This window comes from Grampus griseus, assembly GCF_964374135.1.
Source record: "Grampus griseus genome assembly, chromosome: 7".
NCBI lineage: Eukaryota > Metazoa > Chordata > Mammalia > Artiodactyla > Delphinidae > Grampus > Grampus griseus.
The window spans coordinates 108,432,385-108,450,982 of record NC_139001.1 but is presented as its reverse complement, the minus strand read 5'-3'; positions in this window follow the sequence as shown (position 1 = coordinate 108,450,982).

Sequence of the window (18,598 nt, the reverse complement as noted above, 5' to 3'; positions counted from 1 at the left end):
ACTCCACATATATGAATGAGGATATTTTCCACTCAGCCATGTATCACAGAGATTTTCCTATATCAATACATTGGTGGTGGTGGGATGAATTGGGAGATTGGGATTGACATATATATATATACACTAATATGTATAAAATAGATAACTAATAACCTGCTGTATAAAAAAAAATTTCAAAAAAATACATTATCTACCTTATTCATTTTAATGACTATGTACTATATTTTCAATGATCGATGCACCATAATTTACTTAACTATTCTCATATTGATAATTGTTTCTCATTTTTTCTTATCCAAAACAATTCTGTAATAAAGTAGCTTGTCTATAAATTTATATAAAGTTTAGAGAGAAGTTTTCTGGAATAGATTTGAAGTCATTGAATTGGGGGTTAAATGGCAGGCACATTTCATATTTTAATAGTTTCTACAAATTGTCCACCCCAAATGCTGTATCTAATTTACACTTCCTCTGCTTATTTAATTCCCCCACAACGTTGCAAGTTATATATTACCAAGTCCATTTTAAAGATGAGGAGCTGGGGTCAGAGAGGGTAAGTCAATTTCCTGGTGGATTATTGTTAAATAATCCAATGGAGATTTGACCGAGGTCAGCTTGTGTTTGTTTCACTGTCCACATCATATCAGCTTCTCTCTGGGTCCATCAGCCTTCACGATCCATGCAAAGAAGGGTTCATTCATGATGGAAAGAGAGAAAACGGCAGAGATCCTTCAAAAAGCACATTAGGATTGGAAGAGTGACATCACAGGGTACATGGAGGGCCACAACCAGACAAGTCTTTTTTCTTTTATTAAATATTAGATACAAAATAATATTTGTGAAATATGTATAATAAATAAAAAAATAATAAAATAAATGCCAGTAAATCCAAACACAGTATAAGAAAGAGAACATCACCAGGATCTTTGAAGCCCAGTGAGTACCTCTCCCTCATCCTATCTTTTCTTCTGCAGAGGTAACCCCTATACAGAATTCATGTTTATCATCGTCTTGCATTTCTTCACAGTTTTAACAACTCTGGCTGAATCTATCACAAGGCTGCTCTATAACACTTCAGAGAATACGCAAGTATATGAGCATGTCTGCAGGCCAGCTTCGTTCTGACTCGCAGGCCCAAGAATATAGTGCTAGTGTTGAGAATTTTAAACTTTTATTTAATGGAATTGTACCATATGTACTCGTCTGCAACTTGCTTTAGGCTGCTCAACACACTCTTTTGAGAGTGAGTCATCATACACTCCTGGCTGTAGTTCATTTATGTTCACTGCTGAACAGGATTGTGCGGGACCAATGGACCAGTCTCTATGCATTTGCCTACCTTCGGGCATTTGGCTTGTTTCTGAAGTTTTGCTATTACAGAATGCTGCTGTGAACATTTTGTAGATATTCCTTGGAGCACATGTGCACAACTGCTTCCATGCAATCCTACGAAAGGAATGTCTGTATCTTGGAAATGTACCACTTCAATTTTACTAGATAATGCCAGATTGTTACCCCACAGCAGTAGATGGATTTTTTGGAACATGTTGGCCAAAACTTGATTTTGTTAGACTTTAAAAAATTCTACCATTCTGACTGAGTGTAAAATAGCATCTCATCGTGGCTTTAATTTGAATTTTCCTGATTAATGATGGGTTGAGCATCTTTTCATGTTTTTAATAGCCATGGATGTTTTTTGGTGAAGTATTCCCTCAAGTCTTTGTACATTTCTCTTTTGAATCACCTTTTTTTTCTATTGATTTATAGTAGTTCCTTAAGTAGTTTGTATTCTAATTCTTTGTCAGTTATATATGTTGCAAATATGCTTTCCCAACTTGTGGTTTATGTTCATTTTTTACAATGAATTCTTATGGCAAAGAGAAGTTCCTAGTTTTACTATGTCTACATTGGTTTTTCCTTATGATTTGCCTTTTTCAATCTTAAGAAATTTGTTCGTATCTTACAGTCATAAAGATATTCTTCCATATGATATTCTAAAATGTTTACAGTTTCATGTTACACATTTAAATCTTTAAAGCATCTGAAATTAATTTTTATGTATTGCATGAAGTAATACTCCAATTTCTTTCTTTTTTTTCTCCTCAGTTGTGTAATTAACTGTCACAGGACAGATTATTGCAAAGTTCATGCTTTCTCCTTTGCTATACAGCTTATTTCTCTTGTTTAGAAGCCTGTGTGTGGACTCCCTGTTCTGCCTTGTCAGTTCACTAATGCCATACTGTCTTAGTTATTATGGCTTAAAAATTATTTATTTATTTATTTATTTTAATTGAAGTAAAGTTGATTTACACTGTTATATTATTTCAGGTGTACGACACAATTTGATATTTTTATAGATTACACTCCATTTAAATTTATAAAATATTGGCTCTATTCCCTGTGCTGTACAATATATTCTTGTATCTTACTCATTTTATACACAGTAGTTTGTACCTCTTACTCCCCTGCCCCCTCTTGTCCCTCCCCCGCTTCCCTCTCCCCACTGGTAACCACGAGTTTGTTCTCCATATCTATGAGTCTGTTTCTGTTTCGTTACGCTTGTTTGTTTCATTTTTTAGATTCCACATATAGTTAATAACATACAGTATTTGTCTTTCTTTGCTGAGAAGGACTCCCTACCTGGTTTCTTCTTCAGGAGTATCTTGGCTATCTTTGTTCCTTAAGGCTTCCGTATATATTTTAGAAGTTGTTGTCAAGTACCCCATAATAGCTTTGAGGATATGGGTTAGATTTGCACTGAAGTGTGTATCATTCTGAAAATAACTGATATCTTTAAGTTGTTTAGTCTTCTGATCCATAAATATGATATATTTCTTCATTTATTTGGATCTTTATATATTTTAGTATAGTTTTAGAATTTTCTTTACAAAAAGCTTAAAATCTCGTGCTACATTTATTCCTAGGTACTTTATAATTTCAAGACATTTAAATAGTATCTTTAATTATAATTTAAAAATGTTTGCTGCTGTTTTATATAAATAATTTTAAAATCAGACTACTTTCCTAAATATATTTTTAAATTCTAATAATTCATATGTCTACTTTAACAATCACATTATTTATTTATTTCCTCCTTCTCTCCTTTCTTTCCTTCTTTCTTTCTTGTTTTTATACATTTTATTCTATGTTTTTTCTTATTATATGGTAAATCACTGGTAAATCTTGACTAGAAATGGTCATAACAGGCATCCTTCCCTTTCCTATTCATAAAGGAAATGCTGAAACCATTTTTAAATTTATTATGATGCCTGTTTTAAGGTGTTTGTAGATTTTTTTTACCAGTTTAAGAAAGTTCGCCTCTACTTTTAACTTGGTAAGAATTTTTTAAACATGAATGGAATTTTCTTTTCATCAAGCAAAAATTCTTTGATTGTTCTCTTTTAAACTGTTAATGTAGAACTTATTTAAAATGATTTCTAATATTCAATTACCTACATCCGTATTGGAAGAATGCATTATCTTTTCCATATATTTTGGATTCAGTTGGCTAACATTTATTTGATTTTTTTTTTTGTATTTAAGTTCATGAGATGGCCCTATAATTTTGTTTTCTCATAAAATGAGTTGTAGAGTATTTCTACTGTTTTATCCTCTATACTGTTTGTTTAAGATTGGAATTATTTGTCTCTTAAGAGTTAGAACTAATAGGGAAAACCACCTGAGACATATGTAATATTTTCTTTGTAGAAAGATTTCTAAATGTTGATTTAATTCTTTTAATATTAGTGGGATTATTTACATTTTCTATTTCTTCTGGTGTTGATTTTTGTGTTATATTTTAAAGTAATTTGTCCATTTGATGTAAGTTTTCAAATTTATTGGTATAAAGTTATTCATGAAATATTTTTACTTTGTGCAGCATCTGAAATTACATCCATTTATTGTTTCTAATACTCATCATTTCTTTTCATTAGTCTTACAAAGGATTTTTCAGTTTTTATTGGACTACCTTCTGCTCTATATTTCCTTCCTTTCATTTTTGTTGTGACCTCTCAAGTTACATTTTATGCTCATTAAATTTAATCTTTTTAGTTTTCTAACATAAATTGTTAGGCTATGCATTTTCCTCTAAATGCTGCTTTAAGTAAATTCCATAATTTTGTTAAACTGTAGTTTCATTATTGCTCAACACTATGTATTTTAATATAATTATGACTTATTTGATTCTTAAATTATTTAAACTGTGATATCACCTCACACCAGTCAAAATGGCCATCATCAAAAATTCTACAAACAGTAAATGCTGGAGAGGATGTAGAGAAAAGGAAACCCTCCTACACTGTTGGTGTGAATGTAAATTGGTACAGCCACTATGGAGAATAGTATGGAGGTTCCTTAAAAAAGTAAAAATAGAACTACCATATGATCCAGCAATGACACTCCTGGGCATATATTTGAGAAAATCATCATTCAAAAGGGTACATACACTCCAATGTTTGTTACAATGCTGTTTACAATAACCAAGACATGGAAGCAACCTAAATGTCCATTCACAGAGGAATGGATAATGAAAATGTGGCACATATATACAATAGAATATTACTCAGTCATTAAAAAGAATGAAATAATGCCACTTTCAGCAACATGGATGGAACTGGAGATCATCATACTAAATGAAGTAAGACAGAGAGAGAAAGAGAAATATCATATGATATCATACATAAGTGGAATCTAAAAAGAAATGGTACAAATGAACTTACAAAACAGAAACAGACTCATAGAATTAGAGAACAAAGTTATGGTTACCAGGGAGAAGGGTGGGGGGAAGGGATAGTTAGGGAGTTTGGGACTGACATGTACACACTGCTATATTTAAAATGGATAACCAACAAGGACCTGCTGTATAGCTCAGGGAACTCTGTTCAATATTATGTAACAACCTAAATGTGAAAAAAACTTAAATAAGAATAGATACATGTATATGTATAACTGAATCACTTTACTGTACACCTGAAACTATCACAACATTGTTAATCAACTATACTCCAATATAAAATAAAAAGTTAAAAAAAACACTAAAAAAAAAGAAAAAATGAAATAATGCCATTTGCAGTAACATGGATTGACCTGGAGATTATCATACTAAGTAAAATAAGTCAGACAAAGACAAATATCATATGATATAGCTTATATGTGGAATCTAAAAAAAATGATAAAAATGAACTTATTTACAAAACAGAAACAGACTCACAGACTTAGAGAGCAAACTAATGATTTCCAGGGGGGAAATGTAGGGGCAGGGATAGATTGAGAATTTGGGATTGACATGTACACACTGCTATATTTAAAATAGATAACCAACAAGGACCTACTGTATAGCACAGGGAACTCTGCTCAATATTCTATGATAACCTAAATGGAAAATAATTTTTAAAAGAATAGTTATTAATACACATATATGTATAACTGAATCACTTTGCTGTACACCTGAAACTAACACATTGTTAATCAACTATATAACTGATTCACTTTGTTATAAAGCAGAAACTAACATACCATCATAAAGCAACTATACTCCAATAAAGATGTTAAAAAAAAATAAAATAAACTATACTCCAATAGAAAATAAAAATTACAAAAAAAGAACCCATTCTTTGAATATCTTTCTTTAGCTTATAAGACACTTAAAACATTTTAATTTGTTTTCTTGATAAATTCTTAAGGTATACCTGGTGATAAACTCAAAGATTATCATTATTATTTTTAAACATCTTTACTGGAGTATAATTGCTTTACAATGGTGTGTTAGTTTCTGCTGTATAACAGAGTGAATCAGCTATGCATATACATATATCCCCATATCTCCTCCCTCTTGCATCTCCCTCCCACCCTCCCTACCCCACCCCTCTATTTGGTCACAAAGCACCGAGCTGATCTCCCTGTGCTATGCAGCTACTTCCCACTAACCATTTATTTTACATTTGGTAGTGTATATATGTCCATGCCTCTCTCTCACTTCGTCCCAGCTTACCCTTCCCCCTCCCCTTGTCCTCAAGTCCATTCTCTACGTCTGTGTCTTTATTCCTGTCCTGCCCCTAGGTTCTTCAGAGCCACATATATATTTGGTATTTGTTTTTCTCTTTCTGACTTCCTTCACTCTGTATGGGATTTTTGTTTTATAAAAATAAACTACGTTAAAAATGATTTTTGTTTATATTTCTGTTATTCATTCTAATGAATTACATTCTGTTATTCATTTATTTATAATTTATAAGAATATAAGAATATATGAGAAATTCATATTTCTAAGAATATTAAGAATTTTTAAATTTATATTTTGTTTATAATATCTAACCAATTGCATTAGCTTTTTCAAGTTTGAATTATGACCCTATTGATCAACTTTTTAAAGTGCTACATATGTGCCTAAGAAATATTTGTATTTTCTACTGGTTGTGTTAATATGCTAGCTATGTGTGTTTAATTGTTTGCTAGTTGCATTGCTCAAATTTTATATGTGAATAGTGATGGTTTTTCCTGATATATCTATCATTAGCTGTGAAAATTGTGTTAAAATCTCCCACTATGATGTTGTTATTGTTGTTGATGATGATTTTTTCCTTTTATTCCTTTTAATTTCTGCTCATTATGTTGTTACGTGCAACAACTTTAAAATTATTGTATCTTCCTTGAGAACTATACCTTTAATTGTTTAACAGTAATTCTCTGTTAATGCTTTATGCGTTAAGGTCTATTTTTTTCTGTTATTAATATAGTTATTTACTTGTGTTGGTTAGTATTGATACTTGTCTGGTAATTTCCTGTATTTGTTTACTATTATTCTAATACTATGACTTAGAAATGTTAAATGTTTCTTACAAATAGCATAAGGCTAGCCTTTGTTTATTTGTCTTGTCTGACAATCTTTGTCTTTCAATTCTTGAATTTAGTTCTTTAACTTTTTTTTTTTTTTTTTTTTGCGGTATGTGGGCCTCTCACTGTTGTGGCCTCTCCCGTTGTGGAGCACAGGCTCTGGACGCGCAGGCTCAGCGGCCATGGCTCACGGGCCTAGCCGCTCTGCGGCATGTGGGATCTTCCCGGACCGGGGCACGAACCCGTGTCCCCTGCATCGGCAGGCGGACTCCCAACCACTGCACCACCAGGGAAGCCCCAGTTCTTTTACAGTTATTCTAATTATTATTCTAATTCCATTTATTTCTATCATCTTTTTGTGTATTTATACTTTTTGTGTATTATACATTTCTTATGCTTTTCTTCTCCTTTTCCCTCTTCTTTTTGATTGTTTGAGCATATTTTCTCATGGCACCTTTTCATCTCCACTATTTTGGAACTGATTAATTCTATTTTTGTTCAGTTAATGGTTAATTTAGAAAATTTAAGATGCTTAGCCTTCTCCTGAAAAATATAAGAACTGCATAATAAATTAACTGTAATCTCACTCTTTCCTTCTCATATATTATTGTGGGTGTTTTAGATCTATTTTATTTCCCCCCAAGTGTTGATAAACAATATTATTTTTGTCTTGTATAGTCAATATGTGAACAAATCTACCTCCATATTTACCATTTTCTTTGCTCTTCATTTATTCTTGCATCTCAGACATTCTGTGTGATTGCTTTTACTTTGCCTATAAGATAAACTGTACAATATCATAAGTGAAGGTCTTTTGGGTACAGTGCTCAGTTTTTGTTTGTATGTTTTCCTTTGTTCTTTTTTAACTTCATGTCCTTCAGAAAGATATCTTCACTAGGTCAACCATTATTTTCTCTAGTACATTGAAGATATTATTCCACTGTCTCCTGAGTTTCATTTGTCATTCCTTTATTGATTATCTGTCTTTGTGAAGATTTTTAAGACAGTCTGTCTTTCCCCTTGGCATTGTGAGGTTTTACAATGACTTTTTAGGTGTGGATTTTATTTTTAATTTTCATCCTGCTTTTCACTTGCTTTTATAAATAGTAATGCCTTTTATTAGTTTCAAAGTTTTTCATTCATTATTTCTTCAAATATCTTATATCCCCATGTCTGACTTCACTCTTTCTGGGCTTCCAAATAGACTTGTATTGGGTTGGCCAAAAAGTTCATTCAGGATTTTCCATAAGGTGTTACGGAAAAACCTGAACGAAATTTTTGACCAATCCAATATTATAATACTCCATGTCTTCTAAGCCTCCTTTGTTATTTCTTGACTTTGTGTTTCTATACTGCATTATAGGATACCTTTAGATCTAGCTTTTGTTTTATTAAATATCTCTTCAGCTTTGGAAATTTTTCTGTGAAAATCATCCATTGGGCTCTTTATTTAAATTGCTATACAGTTTTGGCATCCTATTTTTGTCAAAATGGTTTGGATATTTTAATAGTCTTATCTATACCCTGTTTTTATTAAATTAAATCCATTAAAAATACATATTTTGTATTCTTGCTGGTAACTGTGATTAAGAAGTTGATGAGAATGGGTTGCTTCCAGTTATTACTGCTAATTCTCACTTAGGATGTCTGTTTTCCTTGTGTGTGTGTGTGATGTGTATTTTATTTATTTACTTTTTGCATTTGTGAAATCAGAATCCTTGGAAATTCATCTGTGGGGATTCTGTGAAGCTTGTGTTGAATATTGGCTTCTATTGGTTATCTGGGATTGATACTTTAAACTGAGTTTCAGCTTGAGATTTTTTCAGACCTCCCAGCTCGTGTGAATTTATGCTGCAATTTGAGTGAGAACAGCATTTTCTTAACAATTCCCAGGATAGATATTTACCCCTTTACTCAGTGCCATAATGCAGGACAGATGTGTTTCACTGTTTCCCCCCTAGTGGGTGTGGATGTGTGTAAGTGGGAGTGAGTTAGCATGTAGGTTTATTTCTTGTTCACTCTTACACTGAAGAATGATCGAGTTTCATAAGTTACATACGTGCCTAAGAAAGATTTGCTTTCTCTACTGATTGTGTTATTGTGCTAGCTTTGCGCATTTAGTTGGGTTTGCTAGCTGCACACTCAATGCATCTCTGGCTCCAGCTTCATGGAATTAGACCTACCTCTCACCCGGGCAGACCCTGAGCTTTGCATCTTGATCCCTGAGCCCTGTGGTGTCACAAATGAACACTGAATGTCCTCGAGGAGAAGGGTGTTTTCTATGTTTGACTTAACTCCATAGATTCCAGATTTAATTTGGCTTTTAATTTGAAGTACTCTTACTTCTGTGCCAGGTAATCAACATATTAAAAAATAAACTTTCAATGCTTTGTCCAGCATTTTTAGTGTCTTTTTTTCTCCCCATTTGGAGGGGTCCTCAGTGCTCCTGTTCTGTCAGAGTATCTAATGTGCAAGACACTATGAAAATCATAATGAGTGAACCCAAAGAACATCTGATACCTGATCTCAGAGAGCTTATGGTCTAGCTAATAAGTAATGGGAAACATACCTGAAGCAGTTAGAGAACATTATAAGATGGGCTGAAATTAATTTCTGAGCCTGTGCAAGTGAATGTGATCACTATGAGGGTTTGGAGGAGAGGCGGGAATCTCCTCCAGAGGCTAAGCTGGAGGAAATGAGCTTAAAGCATGTGGAGGATCTCTATAGACAGAATGGCAAGAAGAGGGAGAATATTCCTTGTATGGGCAAAGGCACTATGGAAGTCATTAGGGTGGAAAATTCATGATACAACATGGCTTTGGTAGTGGGTTGTTCAGCAGTAGGTGCTGGATGTAAGCTGCTGATGGATATAAGCCTAAATAAAAGGCCAGAGTGGGATTGTGGATACAGTTGAAGTCCAGGCAGAAGAGTCTTGGGGTTGTCTTGCAGGCCACTGGGAGGGGTTCTGGAGTAGGAAAGCCACACGAAGGATGGATCAGAGCTGACAGCACACTCTGCTGGCCCATGGGTCAAATCTAGCCAGCAGGTGTCCTGCAAGTGTTGGACCATGTTCTGCTTGAAACATTGGATTGCTTGTCCAATCAACAGGCTTCACGTTAAAAATCCAGGTGCTGTCTTTTGTAGAATAGTGGGAGTCAGGGCTTGCAGGCTTGTGGGCAGCACCTGGCTGGGTAGACCAGCACCTGCCCCTTTGAATGTGGCAGGTGTTCCTCCAGTCTCTCTGGTCCCTACCCTCCTGATTACTGGGCAAGTGTTAGCTTTTCATGACTCTTGTTCTTACCATCAATTTGGAACTGTAAATATTTCTTATGTGCGTATCCCTATGATGTAAAGATGAACGGCAGACTGAGAGGGCCAAGTGTTTCAGGAAAAGTGGGAGAGAAGATATTTCCTTACCCAAGTGAAGACTATTCCTATTCATTTAACACACACAAAGAATGTCTAGGTCTAAAGATTTCATCTTTGACAAGGTTCTGGGGAGAAATCAGTGTGACTTGTTACATGCACTCCTTTGCATTGGCTCCTCCTGACTGAGAAGGTGAGGGCCTGGAAAGGTGAGCAGAAGGGCTATCAGTCCCTCAGCTGTGGCCTGTCAGCCCATGGAAGAGCGGTGTCTATCCTTGAGGACCAGACAGAAGGACTAGTGGCTGGTAAACACAAAAGATGATTCCCCAGCAGATGGGATGAAATTGTCCTGTGGGAATACCCACCTCACAGGGCCCTCACCTCTGGGTAAGCCAGCAGGCCAGAGAGGGTGAGGGTTGCCCAAGGCCCAGCTGTCCACTCCTGAGTCTCCCTCTACCTCACAGTACTGGACTTCTCAGGACAGCTGATTAGAAGAAAGGGCTGTCCACTTTTGGAGGTGGGGTACCTGGGGAAGGGGGATTCTGGGAATTGTTGTGTGGACGATTCCCTGAAAGGGTAAAAGAAGACACAGTTGCAGCTGGCTTGTCTCTTGAAGGTGCCCCCAGGCTAGATATGGGATTCTTATTAGGAACATGAGGTTCAGGTGAAGTTTTTCCTCCACTTTGCAAACTTCCTGTGAGATTACTTTGAAATTAACCATTCACAGAGAAGCGTCTCTTAATCCCAACAGGAATGGCAGCAATGACTGCTCTCTGCAAAAGGAAGATGTTTCTAAAGGGGAGGAGAGGAAGGGGACACCTCTTCCTTGAGTCCCACATGTTCCATTTAATCTATGAGCAGCCCTGGGGGTGGCTACTGCTGTCATCCCATTAGCCAGACAAGGGATCTTAGAACGGGGCAGGACTCGGTGTGCACAGCTCACCTAGATGGGACCTCTCTGACCCCTAATGCTTCCTCTCTCCCCTTCCCCACCCTGCCTGCCAAGGGATCTGCAGACCAAACTCAGGGTTTGAAAAATTGTTAGACATTTTGGCTTGCTATGATGAGGCACGACTGAGTCAGTTTTTTAAACTGTGGAAGAACTGCCTGAAACTATTGAAGAATTGCCCTTTTCTTTCATTTCCCAAATGCAATTTTTCTTGGAGCTATGTGGGCACACATTGAAATATGGATGTTTACCTTTTAGAACACTGGAGGAGAGGAGAGAGGGAGAGTGAAAGGTATGACTGAAAATAAACTATATTTGATGGAGGACTCATCACTGTCACTGGCCTTTTTTATTTGGAGACTCTTCTGATTTATAAATGTGTTATTCAGCAGCCCAGGAAAAGCCTAATGACTGGGCCACTGCAAGCTTATGTGACACACTTCACAAAGAACAATTGTCTTTAATTGTGAATCCAAATGTCAAAGGAGTTCATAGTTAGCTGTTTGCAACAGCCACACTCTTTATTAGTGACAGTCTCAGGAACACCAAAGAAGTGAGATCTCCACCTCCGTGTTTGTTTATTTATTTTGCAGAATGAGAGGTCAATCCTAAAGGAAAATTAATTCTTCCAGAGGCTCAGAAGACTAGGGCAACTAAAATGTCTCCTGTTTGTTTTTCAGTTTCTAATGTCACACTCTTTCTCTAGTCCATATTCTCAGGTAGAACTGGAAAACCCAGTACCTCCACAATCACTGGGACTGGCTGGCTTTACCTTCCCCAGGGCCAAGAAAACACTCCCTGCCTTAGCTGGCAAGGAATGGGGTGGGGGGGTGGGGAGGAAGGGAGTTTGCATTTATTGCATTTAAGGGACTTCAAATCACTGCCCAGAGCTCTGTACAAAGTTCATCTCTTTCAATTTTTACAATTTCATTCAAAGTCTGAAGCTTTTGAAAGAATCTCCCTGTGGTTTAAATTTACATTTCCCTGATGACTAATGATATGTGCTTATTGGATATCAGAATATCTTCTTTTCTTTTTTTAAATTAATTTTTATTGTAGTATTGTTGCTTTACAATGTTGCATTAGTTTCTGCTGCACAGCAAAGTGAATCAGCTATACGTATACATATATCCCATCCTTTTTGGATTTCCTTCCCATTTAGGTCACCACAGAGCATTGAGTAAAGTTCCCTGTGCTATACAGCAGGTTCTCATTAGTTATCTATTTTATACAGAGTGGTGTATATATGTCAAAGAATGTCTTATTTTTTTAAACATCTGTTCAACTCAGATATTTTTGCTCATTTTTATTAGGTTGTTTCTCTTTCTATTATTGTTAAGGGCTTTCATATATTCTATATTCAAGCCCATTGTCAATTATTTGTTTTACAAATACTCCCTCCCAATTCGTGACCTGCCTTTTCATTTTCTTAACTGTATCTTCTGAATAACAAAATTTTTAGTTTTAATGAAGTCCAATATATGGATTTTTTCTCTTCTGCATTGTTTTAGTGTCATCTCTAAAAAGTCCTTGTTTGCTCCAAGAAGGTATTCTCCTATGTTTTTTAGATGCTTTAGACTTTTAACATTTGTATTTAGGTCTATGATACTTCTTGAATAAATTTTTGTGTATAGTGTGAGGTAGGGGTCAAGATTAATTTTCTGTATATGAATATATAGTTGTTCCAGTACTCTGGCACCTTTCTTGAAAATTCAATAATCATATGTGTGTGTGTGTGTGTGTATGTATGTATGTGTGTTCCAGGCTCTCTCCTATTCCATTGATAGTATTGGCTATCCTTGTATCAATACCACAACTGTCATATTATTGTATTTTTAAAAAAGTTTTGAATTCAAGAAGTGTGTATTCTCCTACTTTGTCCTTTTTTTCAAAATTGTTTATCTTATAGGTTTTTTAAGTTTTCATATAAGTTTTGGAATCAGTTTTTCCTTTTCTATAGAATAACCTATAAGGATTTCAATTGGGATTGCACTGAATCTATTGGTTTGTGGAGAATTGACATCTTCACAATATTCAGTCTTCTAATCCACAACCATGTTGTGCCTTTCATTTATTTAGGTCTTCTTTAACATTCCTCACCAATGCTGTGTCTTTTTCAGTGTAGAGCTCTTGTACTTCTTTTGGTAAATTTATTCATAAGTATTTTGTGGTTTTGATGCAAGTGTAAATGGCAGATTTTAAAATTTCATTTTCCGTCATGTAACAGTGTAGAGCAGTCAGGGTTCAATCAAAGGAGCAGAATCACTATATGGAAAGTAATGTAGAAAGACATGTTAATTAAAGTTATTAGATCTTATACAATTACAGTAGGTTGTTAAGCAGTCTGTTGAGCTCTGGGCACTGTGTTTGGTACAGGGTTTCAGGTATGTACAAGGTAGTTGGGAAAGGAAGATAGACATGAATGGGAGAAACTGAGGACAAATCAGAACCTGTAATAACAAACTGGAACTCTGTCTCCCTCTCATCACTTCTGCTATGGACTGAATTTTGTCCTCCCCAAATTCATACATTGAAACCCTCACTCCCATTGTGACTATATTTGGAGAGAGGGCTTTTACAAGATAATTAAGATTAAATGAGGTCATAAATGTGAGGGTCCTAACTCAATATGATTGGTGGCCTTATAAAATCAGGAAGAGAGATGTCTTTCTCCGTGCTATGTAAGAACACAATGAGAAGGCAGCTGTCTACAAACCAGAGAGTCCTCACCAGGAAATGATCATGCTGGCACCCTGATCTTAAACATCCTAGCCTCTGGAACTGTGAGAAATAAATCTCTGTTGGTGAAGCCACCCAGTCTATGGTATTTTGTTACGGCATCCCCAGCAGACTAGGACAACCTCCAATCTTTATGATGCAAGTGACTTGCAAGATAACTGATGTCCTTTACCATGCAACTGCTCACCCAATTGGCCCAGAATTTTTAGAAGCTTAATAAATATATTGGGCGAGAGCAGGAGGATTTGCCCACCCAGCTGCTGCTCTCTCCAATGAGTAGGCCAAAAAATAAAGAGCAACATGTGCAAGCTGTAACAATCCTGTCCTATGTTATAATCTGCCTGTAAAAGTGATAAATCTTTCACTTCCATCTTCAGAATATCAGATAAAATTCTCTCACGGCCACTCTAATTACCTTAGCTAGTTTGACATAATGTGAAGTCAACACACATTGTTTGCTGCTAGTAGGTAGAAATACAATTTAGATTTTTACGTTGACCCTTTACCCTAAAACTTTTGTAAGTTGACTTACTTGAGTTTCTAGTTTATGTTGATTCTTTTGGAGTTTTACATGCACAACCATCCTGTCTGTTAATAAGGAAAGTTTCACTTCTTCTTTTCGATAAGTATGCCCTTTATTTGTTTATCTTACTATATTTCACTAGGTAGGACCCCCAGTACAATATTGAATAGACGTGGTGGGAACAAATGCCCTTATTTGTTCCTGAACATATAGGAGCATTATTTGGTTTTTACCATCAAGTATAATGTTAGCTGTAGGCTTTGCATTGATGTTCTTTATAGGATTAAGAAAGTTCCCTTTCATTTCTATTTCTTGTAATTGTTATCATGAAAAATTGTTGAATTTTATTAAATAATTTTTCCATTTACTAAAATAATTATATTTTTCTCATTTATTCTGTTAATGTAACAAATAGCATTGATTAATTTTAGAATGTTAAATTGACCTTACGTTCCTAGGATAACCCCTAATTAATCATATTATGTTATTCTTCTTATATACTGTTGGATATTTTTTGCTATAATTTTATTAGAGATTTTTGTATTTTTCTGTATGAGTCTCATTGGTAATCACTTTTTATTACTGCTGGTGGTGGTGTAATATCTGTGTCAGGTGTTGTGAGTTTATGCTGTTCTTATAGATTTGGGAAGTGTTCCTTTTTCCTTTGTTTTCTGAAAGTGTCTGTGTAAAATTGCTATTATTTCTTCCTTAAATGTTTGATCTAATTTTACCAATGAAATCACCTGGGTCTGGACATTTTCATTACGAATTTAATGTCTCAATACATATGTCTATTTACATTTTGATATATATATTATATATCTATACATTTGACCCTTGAACAACATGGGGGTTAAAGGCATGCTGACCTCCTGCACAGCTGAAAATCTGCATAGAATTTTTGACTCCCCAACTTGTAACTACTAATAGCCTACCATTGTCTGGAAGCCTTACAAATAACATAAACAGTCGATTAACATATTGTTAATCGACTGTTCTTACAATAAAGAATATGTATTCTTACAATACAGTAAGCTAGAGGAAAGAAACTGTTGTTAAAAAAATCATAAGAAAGAGAAAATATCAATACATTTACAGTAATGTACAGTATTTACCGATACTTATTAGTTTACACCATTATTTTACCAGATGAATCATCTATCTGTCAGTACCTACATCAGTACTGTCTAATATGATACAAAACACTGTAGCTGTTATACGTATTACTAACACTAGACATCAAAAATGAAAATTAATGTGAAAAAGAAATTCATATTTATTTACAGGTATAGTAATTCATGCCATGATAACAAAGAAGCAGCAAAATGATTTCTTCATGGTGGCCTAGCCTATACACTAATGAATGAATCATTATAAAAATTTTATGGTATACAGTACTACAATCATATTCATCGTGTAGTATTGGAAATATTGTTCAATTTTTTTAAAAAAACACTTACCTGTGATGTTAGGCTGATAAGCAGTTTCCCCAATTATGAGGGAGAGAGGCATAGAGTACGGTAATGGAATTCTTTGAAACCAAAGTTATATAACAGTAAGAAAACTAACAGTTTATTAATTTTATATTAAATATCACTCACCTTATGCCTATGTAAGGATAAGCTAGTACCTACATATATTTTATGCATTCTTCTTTTAATTTTTTGATATTTCTAGGCTATGTTATTTGTCTGAAAGTTTTTTCAAATTGTTGCAAACCTCCAAAAACTTTTCCAATAGATTTATTTAAAAAGATTCTCATATACGTGGATCTATGCCGTTCAAGCCCATGTTGTTCAAGGGTCTACTGTATATAAATGTCATACAAGTCATATCTGTCTATGTATGTTTATGTTATAGAAGTCCTAACTATATCTATTTAAATATATTATTTCTTCTTTTGTCAGGTAAGTTTTGCTTTTCAAAAAATGTTAAATGTACTAGAATAGAGTTAACCATAATATTCCTTTATTATGTTTTTAATGTATTTGTCATATGTAGTGAAATCCTTTTTCCCTTCCTGAAATTTATAATTTGTGCTTTTTCTTTTCTTTATTTCTGGATAATTCTTGTAAGGTTTTTATCAATTTTATTAATTATGTAAATAACCTTTCAAAAGTTTCACTAGTTTTTCTATTATTTGCCTCTTATCTATTTGATTGATTTATTTTGTGTCATTTTTTCAATATTTATTTATTTTTGATAAATAAAAATTTTATATATTTAAGGTGCACATTATATGTATATGTTGTGAAATGATTACCACAATTATACTAATTAATATATCCATGACCTTACCTAATTACCTCTTGTGTGTGTGTTGTGAGAACACTTGAGATCAACTTTGTAGCCAATTTCAAGTACACATTATTATTACCTATAGTCACCATGCTGTACTTTAGGTCACTAGGATTTATTTATAACTGAAACTTTGTACTGTTTGATAACTACTTCTCCTTTCTCTCCAGCCTCCAACCACTATTCTACTCTCTGTCACTATAAAGTTCAACTTTAAAGCAATTTTGACTGTCATCTACATACATATGGGTTTATTTGCAGTCATTATGCCTGGCATTTGCAGCATGTGTTAGATCTATAAATTGATGTATTTCACCAAATTTGGACTTTAAAAAAACATATTATTTTATCATTTAACTTTCTTTCCCAACCTCTTCTCTCCTTCCAGAACTTAATTGTATGTGTTAGACTACTTGATGCTGTCCCAAAGTCTGTGAGGCTTTGTTCATTTTTGTTCAACTGTTGCTTCTCTCTTTTAAAAAATTTTTTGGCCACACAGCGTGCATGTGGGATCTTAGTTCTCCCACCAGGGATGGAACCCGTGTCCCCTGCAGTGGAAGCTTGGGACCCTAACCACTGGACAACCAGGGAATCCCATCCTACTGTCTTAATGCAGCTTTATATATGTAGCCTTCAAGCAGGTACCGAGAGTCCTTCAAACTGCTTTTACTTTTTACAAATTTTTTTCACCACTCTAGTCCCTTTACTTTATCGTATACATTATAGAATAACTTTTTAAAAATTTCTAAAAGGGCATGCTTGAATTTTGATTGGAGTTGGGTTGTATATGCAGCTCAGTTTGGAGAGATTTAACTTCTTAACAATATTAAGTCTTCTAATCCATGAACAAGATATATATCACCATTTAATTAAGGTAACTGATTTCTTTTATCAGAATTTTGCAGTTTTTACCACAAAGATACTACACTTCTTTTCATATATTTTTAATATTTTTTTAAATTTTATTTTTTCTACATCAGGTTCTTATCTATTTTATACATATAAGTGTATATATGTCAATCACAATCTCCAAATTCATCCCACCACCATCCCCCCCCAAACACTTTCCCCCCTTGGTGTCCATACATTTGTTCTCTACATCTGTGTCTCTATTTCTGCCTTGCAAACTGGTTCATCTGTACCATTTTTCTAGATTCCACATATATGTGTTAATATACGATATTTGTTTTCCTCTTTCTGACTTACTTCACTATGTATGACAGTCTCTAGGTCAATCCACGTCTCTACAAATGACTAAATTTAATTCCTTCTTATGGCTGTATAATATTCCATTGTATATATGTACCACATCTTCTTTATCCGTTTGCCTATTAATGGGCATTTAGGGTGCTTTCATGACCTAGCTATTGTAAATAGTGCTGCAGTGAACATTGGGGTGCATGTATCTTTTCGAATTATGGTTTTCTCTGTGTATATGCTCAGTAGTGGAATTGATGGGTCACATGGTAATTTTATTTTTAGTTTTTTAAGGAACCTCCATACTGTTCTCCATAGTGGCTGTATCAATTTACATTCCCACCAACAGTGCAAGAGGGTTCCCTTTTCTCCACACCCTCTCCAGCATTTATTGTTTGTAGATTTTCTAATGATGCCTATTCTAATTGGTGTGAGGTGATACCTCATTGTGGTTTTGATTTGCATTTCTCTAATAATTAGTGATGTTGAGCAGCTTTTCATGTGCCGCTTGGCCACCTGAATGTCTTCTTTGGAGAAATGTCTATTTAGGTCTTTTGCCTATTTTTTGATTGGGTTTTTTGTTTTTTTAATATTGAACTGCATGAGCTCTTTATATATTTTGGAAATTAATCCTTTGTCCATTGATTTGTTTGAAAATATTTTCTCCCATTCTGAGGGCTGTCTTTTCATCT